The following is an 8440-nucleotide window of genomic DNA, read 5'->3' on the forward strand; positions in this document are numbered from 1 at the left end:
TGGTGTGGTATAGTAAGGTGTGGTGTGGTGTGGTGTGGTGTGGTGTGGTATGGTGTGGTATGGTGTGGTATGGTATGGTGTATGGTGTGGTATAGTATGGTGTGGTATGGTGTGGTGTGTGATATGGTATGGTGTAGGATATGGTGCCTTCAGACAGTAATGCATTGGGACATATGTTTGTTTGTAAGACGTTTCATTGGAAGAACTAATTCCCAATTAAAAACGTTACACAGGAATTAATAAAAAGCATTTATAAATTGGTTTTAGCTCCAGTATCAAGCTAAATGACATTAGCTAAGTTGCCAAACATACATTTAAAAAAATTATTCCATTGGTTATGAATTTCCAAACTACGCTGATTTGGTAAATAAAAGAAAAATCATCTGTCTTTGTTTGCCTGTTTAGTTTGCTGACAGTGCAGTAAATCATTGGACATCTTCAGCCAGGATGGATACTCAGATGCAGCCTTTATTTTCGGGGTTTTGTGTTCCGCGTTGGTCGGCCACTTGAGTAGGAGCCCTTGAATTAGGACAACCTTCAGAGCAGGGCACAAGCAGCCGACAAATATGGACTTTGAAGGATGCAGCTCCTTAATTGAGACATCTCAAATCTGCTTTAACCAAACTCTCATTCAACAATGCCAGCTAGTTTTCTGAAAACACACACTGATCTGTTTTTGTTTGTGTGATTTACCAAAGTAGAACAAATGAGTCCATAAAGGTTTAATTCCCTGGGCTGTAACTGTTGGTTAGTAAACAGCATTCACGTTAGACTCTCCAGAATGTCTTAAAACATTTATACGTGCTTCTCAGTTTCCTCACGAGTCTCCAGTAGATTAAATCATAAACATGGGCAAGGCGGGCCACAAAGCAGTCTGAGGCGGGTATGATGTGGACGCAGGTGGGCGATGAAATAATGAACAAGTCATGAAAATAGGCCCATTATTTAAAAAAATAATGGGTCAAAACATTGCCACGTGGTTTGAAGTTTCAAACCAGGAGCAAATTCACCAACTTTCTCACAACTGAGTCACCAGTTTTTCTGCAGCAGTCGCTACCCTGTGAGATACCACCTCAAGGGCATCTTGTTTTCGTCAATAAGGTTCAACTATTGTGTGGAAAAATAACTGATGTCATCCCTGTTTGGAACTGTGTTAATAAATCATAATGCTCCAGACCAACAAAATGCCAAAACTTTCTGCTCATTAGAGGCTAAGACTTGCTGATCATCAGCTCCAAAACCCAGTTGATTAGCAGCATCTGGCTGCTACTTTTTGTCTTAATGTGTAAAAGTAAATATTTTTTACCATGCTGCCTCTGCAATTTGGGTATTTAAAAAAACCCAGTGGAAATGTTTACATGTTTAGGTTTATTTATTTCAGGAAGGACATTACCATGAGTACGTTGCACATCATGTAAATACGCCAGATTTAGTCAGACAGACTCTCCATCTGCAGTCACTAGCTGATATGTTCACTTGAGTTTAAAGAATCTGATTTGAAATTCTATCATATTTTCATAGAAGCCCTTTGCTGCTCCCAAAATTATACAACAATGTTTGTCATTTTTAAACTTCGAAACAGTTTAAGACGTCCTCTCTTTATTTGTAAGGGTGGTCATACCTTCAGGCTATCAGCAGAAGTCAGGGTGGAGTGTCTGGAAGGTTCGCTTTACTTCCAAAGACACAAACAACTCTGAAGTCAGTGAAATGTGTGTTTTTTTGTGTTCACAGCGGTCCTGCCTGCATGCCTGCAGGACACAGAGAAGGAGAGACAAAAGAGGGCCCAAAGACCTCCTGGGTCTCTGTTAGTTTAACACAGGGGCCTCCATCACACAAACACACAACAGTGTGAGGACACGCACACTTTCTTCTTACATAAACCTTCTACTCTGCTTGTAAGGGAAAGATTGAATTTGTCTAAAAAGACCTTAAAATAGAAGCAAAGAGAAAAAGGGACAAAGAGGAGCTCGACGCTACAGTTAGGATTAACACCTCAAATTCTTTTCAAGGAAAGAGGTTTGTGTTTATGGACTTAGAGCGGTCCAGACCTGGCAGTTTGCTTACATAACCTGAGAGACAACAGTGTTTGTCAGAAATCTCCTCTTTGAAAATGTCATGAGGTGCTGGTGAATGACTCAAACATACAGTAGGTGTAGAAACAGGCAGAGGAGACGGCAAAGAAGCATTAAAATAGCAATGATTTTTAACAGTTTAAAATACTTTACATTCATCGCACATGTTGAGGTGTCATTTCTGTGGCAGTTACTTTAGATTATCAATAGAGAATATGAACTGAAATCTTTCTGCTGCTGTAAGAAAACACTCTTCTGTATGAATTATATTTCCTGAACATGTTTGCTCTCCTGTCTTTTCTGAAAAGCAGCCACAGATCTCAACAGTTCTTCACACAAGACATTTTCCTATACCTCAAATGTCTTTTAGAATAATGTTTTGAAGATTGAGGAAGTCAAAATAATAAAAAAGATGCATCATCTGGGATGAAAACACACTTCACACTAACATAAGATGGGTCATTTCAGTTAGAAATATTATGTAACATGGTTGACCTGAATCCAACTAACAGGCTGTGTCAGCGAAATGGGCCGAAACAGCTGTAGGTCCTTTTTAAAAGCAAAGTTTTAGTCTTTTTTTTAAATTCAGATAGCTTTTTGATATTCTTCTAATTATATACATAAAAGCTCTGCTAGCATTTTAGCTCTTTGCGCCACTATTAAATCTACAACTTTGTAAAAATGGTTGAAGTCATGTTTACGTTGAACTTTAAACCGATAAAGCTGCAGACACTTCTATGCTTTCATGTTTCTCTTGTGATAAAGTTAACAGGAGCTGCAGGCGCTCTAGTTGTTGATGGCTCACAACAAACTTTTTCTTTTAGAGGAAAAGAGAATTTATTCTCAGTGCTTCTGATTGATAAACACTTTCCTTTCCCTCCCTTCTCCTTTTGCTCGTGCCCCCTCCTCCCTTCCAGTCACCCCCCCTGAGTCCCAAACATTTTAATTGCAGCCCACAGGCCATTTGAAGCCTCATCAAATCACTGTGAAGAGATCAGCCATTGTCCACTTCCTTTGTGTCAGTGTGTACGTGTGCGCGCGGCTGTGTGTTACTGTGACGGTTACGCTGTGGGCCCGCGCACGCTGGACCCTCTGTGTGTGTGGATTTAGGGCGTTAATCCCTGAATAGAGAAGCCATTAGGGAGAATTAGGCAGTTTAGACTCAGCCATGATCCTCTTGTGTGTGTGCGTTTGTGTGTGTGGTGTGCGTGTGTGTGTGTGACAGCCATCTTCGCGTGGCATGCATCAGGTCAAGGCCCTCAAAATGAATGGGATGTAGGGGAAAGGAAGCGCGTGCTGGGGGGGGGGGGGGTACATGGTGGCCAACTCCCCTAATCTTACCAATCTGTCCCTGCTGCTTGTGTCACACACACAAATACACACAAATACACACAAATACGCTCATCCTGACACTCTCAACAGATGGCTGCAGCAGAAAGGCCAAGGGTAAACTTGTGCAATGCCCAAACCAGACAGACACTCTCCACATACACCCCCCGCCCCCGCATTGTCCATAGCTAATCTCTGTATCCTCAGCACACAAACAACACTCCTTATTAAGTGCCAACTCAACACACTCATTCATCCACATTCTGTATTTAAAGTGATTCCTAAAATATCACACCGAACTGTTTCTACGTTCCTACATTGCTCCGGTCATGAAACGTAGGCCGGTGTAATCGTCTTTGTGTTTGTCTGTTAGCAAAATAATTCATGAACAGATTTTATTGAAACCCTTAAAACAGGGGCGCACAAACCTTTTTGTTCTTCCAGGGTCAAAATGAAAATCTATGTGAGTGCATGCAGGTCAAATGCAATACAGTACATGAAATGCAAATACTTTTAAAGTAAAGTCTTGTTTAATGATTAAGCTAGCATCTAGTACGGCGGCCTGTGTTTTTTGTTGTTGCTTTTTAGCCTGTGCATGGGCAGCAAAGACTCATGGTACATTTCATAAATTGGTCTTATAAGGTGTGAAAATCCATGCGTGCTTAAATCAAATCTAAATTTCTGTTGTAGTTTTATGTATATCATGTTTAATCGTAATATAATTTGAAGATAATGTAAACACCAGTGAAGACTGTCATTTGCAGCTATAGGGTCTCATGCAAGAACATGTTCGTATTCTTATCCTAAATTTCTCTTACCTTTGTTCGTACGAAGAGTTCGTGCGAACATGTCACGTCAGATTCAACAAACTCTTCTATCTTCAGGAAAAGTGTGTAAATGAGCTGCGTAAAGTGATGAACATGTATCAGGTGCTTGTGCACGGGGAGAGGTGATTGGCATAATCTACCACCCCAAAAACACCATAAGGCTACATTTCCTGCCCCATATACCAGGAAGTGTCCATTCATAAATGACATCGCAAAGGAAAAAGGAACAAATTTACGAGAGGAAAAAAAAAGTCGTTTTTAGCAGCGTCAGACCTGCTAAAGCCAAGGAATGAAATGACGACTGCTGTCGTGCCTCCTGTGGGTCGTATACATTCACAGAAATAAAAATCTAAATCATATTTATCTCTCTCTAGTCCTGCTCTGGATTTTCTTTGCTCAAATATTTTTAATTTAAGCATAAACACCTGTGTTACATAATTTTCATTTATCAGATGCGGTTCTGAAAAAAAAACATTTTAAAATGTCTCCAAACTTCAATTAATGCATAATTTAAATAGGTTTTTAGTTTTAGATCTTCATATTAAATGGTAAAATGGTAAATGGACTGTACTTATATAGCGCCTTTCTTTCCATCCAGGACACTCAAAGCGCTTCACACTGCACACATTCACCCATTCACACACATTCACACACTGATAATGGCAAACTACAATTGTAGCCACAGCTGCCCTGGGGCACACTGACAGAAGCGAGGCTGCCATACACAGGTGCCACCGGACCCTCTGACCATCATTAGTAGGCAAGGTGGGTAAGGTGTCTTGCCCAAGGACACGAGGACTGAGTCGACTGGACGGGAATCGAACCGGCAACCTTCCGGTTCCAGGTGGACTCCCCTAGCCACTCTACCACAGCCGCCCCTAATTAATTAATATTGTAGTGTTATACAACACCATTAATAGCCAACTTAATTTAATTTAACCAATTTATGTCGTTAGTTACATTTAAAATGTATTTCCAATTCAAACAGAATAACCTATTGTCAACATAATAATGGAGTGTGATTTATTTTCAAATCGAAATATCTTCAAACTAATGAAATATAAAGTTATTATGGAGGAAAATCAGTCTGGATAACAGCAGACTGACTGCTCGTAAAATATACGACAGGTCTGGACCACTCGTAAATTTTGTTCGTATCTGAAAAAACATCATAGAATACGAGAAATTGGTGAATGCCACAAATTCTCCTAAATCACTCGTACGCACAACTTAAGAACAAATCTGTTTGTAGGAACGGTTCTTGCATGAGGCCCGTTGTGCTGGATTTAGAATTGGATTGCATGACCAATTTTATATCTCAGGCAGGTGCCTTTTTTTGGGCACCTCTGCCTTAGGGTTGGGCAATATTGGCAAAAAGAAATATTTAGGATTATTTGTGGCATTTAATAACAACTAATTCGATGATTAATAGATGACAATTGCATTTGCATGCTTAAGACTCTAAATTCTGTTCCAAAATTATATTTACAAATCATCAGTCAAACTAACTTCTTAATTTTAACAGCCATGGCCCTCCCCATGGTATCACTTCCCAGGGCTAACTTTGCTGCTCAAAACGGACATGTTGACTGAGAGCACTATTTTTTTCGGCTGATTGGATTTGTTCCCAACATTCACTGGAGGATAGTTTGCCGTGTTAGCGTTAGCATTAGCTGCTCCGCGCCGCCTTCTGCCATTGGGCTCACATACGCACTTGATAATGAGTGTGCATTGCATTTAAAAATACTCCATTATCACACTGAATTAACCGCAGCAATTGCAAAGTGGCAAATATTAATTGATGACCGTTTTTCTAACGATTAATTGCACACGATAAGATTTCGCCCAACCCTACTCTGCCTTAGGAAGTAATACTTCTACTACATCTACCAACTGATTAACTTTTGGAGTTAACTTTGTCCGCCACAGATAATCAACCTGCTCCAACACAAAACAGATTTTTAAAGTTACTGAGCTCAAACTTGTTCTGATTGTAACTCTAAATCCTTTATAGCCTATATTCTTAGAACTGGTAGATTCTGTGCAATTGGTCGTGTTGCAACAGATTTCTTGCAAGATGCACTTTAACCTTACTAGATTTTATTGCTATAAACAGAAAATGCTTTCAAATCTGAAATTTCTTTAAACTTTCCATTTTTGGTATTGGTGTAAAATGGACAATTGCACCTTTTTTTTTGGTAAAACATCCATGTTAAAGTCCACTTTGCACTTTTGCTTTCTGTACTCACAGGCACCAGAAGCCATCCACAACTGTTTAAGGTTATTCTGCAGGATTACATGTGCTTCATCACATTTAAAGAAGCTCTCAAACAGATAATAAATTTAAATTTAAAAGCCTTTATTCCTCATTTGGTTTAGCTTCAGCAGCCTGCCCATAAATAAAAAAAACAAAAAGGTTTTACTCAAACATCTGGAAGAAAGAGAGAGAAACTATGCAGTGAGTTTGGTAAGTTCAGAGAACTTTGGAAATCTGTTCAGTTTTCTGACGTAGAAAAAAAAATCCAGTCTTGTCTTATTCACTGCAACATGCGTCACTTTCGGTCAACAATGAGCCTCAGTCCTGAGATGAGCGAAGGAGCTCTTCAAAGAAACAAAAATAAATCAAGTTTTATAAAGCACTTTAGTAAGAGAAAAAGAGACTCCGAGGCTTCCCACACTCGCTCTCAGGTAGCCATTAAAAACTCAAGGACATAAACATGTTCCAGCTATATTCCAGTAAATAGCGGAAACGTGCACTGAGTCACTGTAAGAAACACACACATTCACATACACATACACACACAGGTCTGATGTCACCTTACCTCTCGTCCTGGTAGATTCCATTATGAAAAGCCTGAGGACAAACCTCTCTGGAGCAACTATTACGCAGAAGGACTCCCTGTGTGTTTGCGGTTGACAAAATCTAATTAATAATGACTTCACTTTTCTATGTGGTATTTTTATCTCACACTGCATCACTGGTACATTCCCAAAGTTGTAATAATGTTTCTAAATAACCTTAAATAATAGCTGTGGTTCTTTTACAGCAGATCCATATCACAAAGTTAAGCTTATTTACATCTTTCTTTATTTGGATTCCCATAAACTAGTACTACCTTTTATTTGGACCATTACTTGATCAAATATTGTGCCTGTACATTCATCATGTCCTGATATTTTCTTAAACATTTGTGCTTCTGTCATAATTTACAGTTTTTCTTGAATTGTGAGCAGCTGAATGAGCACTGCTTTTGCTGTAAATGTTTTATGAAAGTTAAGTCTCGTCTGTGAGTCTGTCGTCTCTGCAGGCTCTTGTCACTCATTTGGTGCAGAGCATTAAGGAGATTTATTGTAGCAAGCATTAGAGTTGGGGCAAAAATTGAATCAGTTGGCTAAAGATGCAGCTGATAAAGAGGATGCTGACCCAAGCTGAAGTCTGCCTATTTAAAATAAAACAAACACTCAATACACAGCTTTCACACTGTTTAAAAGTAGCACACATTAAGCTAATTAGGATTAACACTTGTGATAGTAATTGCTCGTTTAACACTTTCTGCTTTCACTAATGTGATCATCCTGAAGCCACACAGTGTGTGTTCAGTGTTTAGCAGCATGGGAAGGAAGGAAGGCTTTTAACACATTGTTGACAACGTTTTTTCTCCTAAGGTCTGGAAAGACAGGCAGTTTAAACAATATTAGCTCATTAGCCTGGGAAAGTTTTATTTATTATTTCTTTTTTTTTTTTTACGTTCGATCCTTTAGGAGAAGCAGGTTCTGTTCTGCAGTTTCACACAGAGTAAAATTTTAGATTATTTTAGGGATTGACTTTTATAATCCTGTACCATGTAGTTGGGATGGTGTGCTGAAATGACCTGTTTAAACTTTTATCTTCAACAAACTGAACCATATAGGATGCTGATACGAAAAAAAAACTTTATTGTGTCACCATCTCTTTACATAAAATTACAATCAGCTTTGTCACCATGATTTGCACCAACACCCCCCCTCCCACCCACACACACAAACATAGTTTTGGAAACTGAGAACACCACATATTATGTTAAAAGTGAAACATTTTGCTTTAGTCTGGATTTTACCAGCACAAAAATCCAGGCTGCACATTTTGTATTTTCAGTTTTACACACACACACACACACACACACACACACACACACACACACACACACACACACACACACACACACACACACA

The sequence above is a fragment of the Austrofundulus limnaeus genome, unplaced genomic scaffold (assembly GCF_001266775.1).
Source record: "Austrofundulus limnaeus strain Quisiro unplaced genomic scaffold, Austrofundulus_limnaeus-1.0 Scaffold299, whole genome shotgun sequence".
In the NCBI taxonomy this organism is placed as follows: Eukaryota; Metazoa; Chordata; class Actinopteri; order Cyprinodontiformes; family Rivulidae; genus Austrofundulus; species Austrofundulus limnaeus.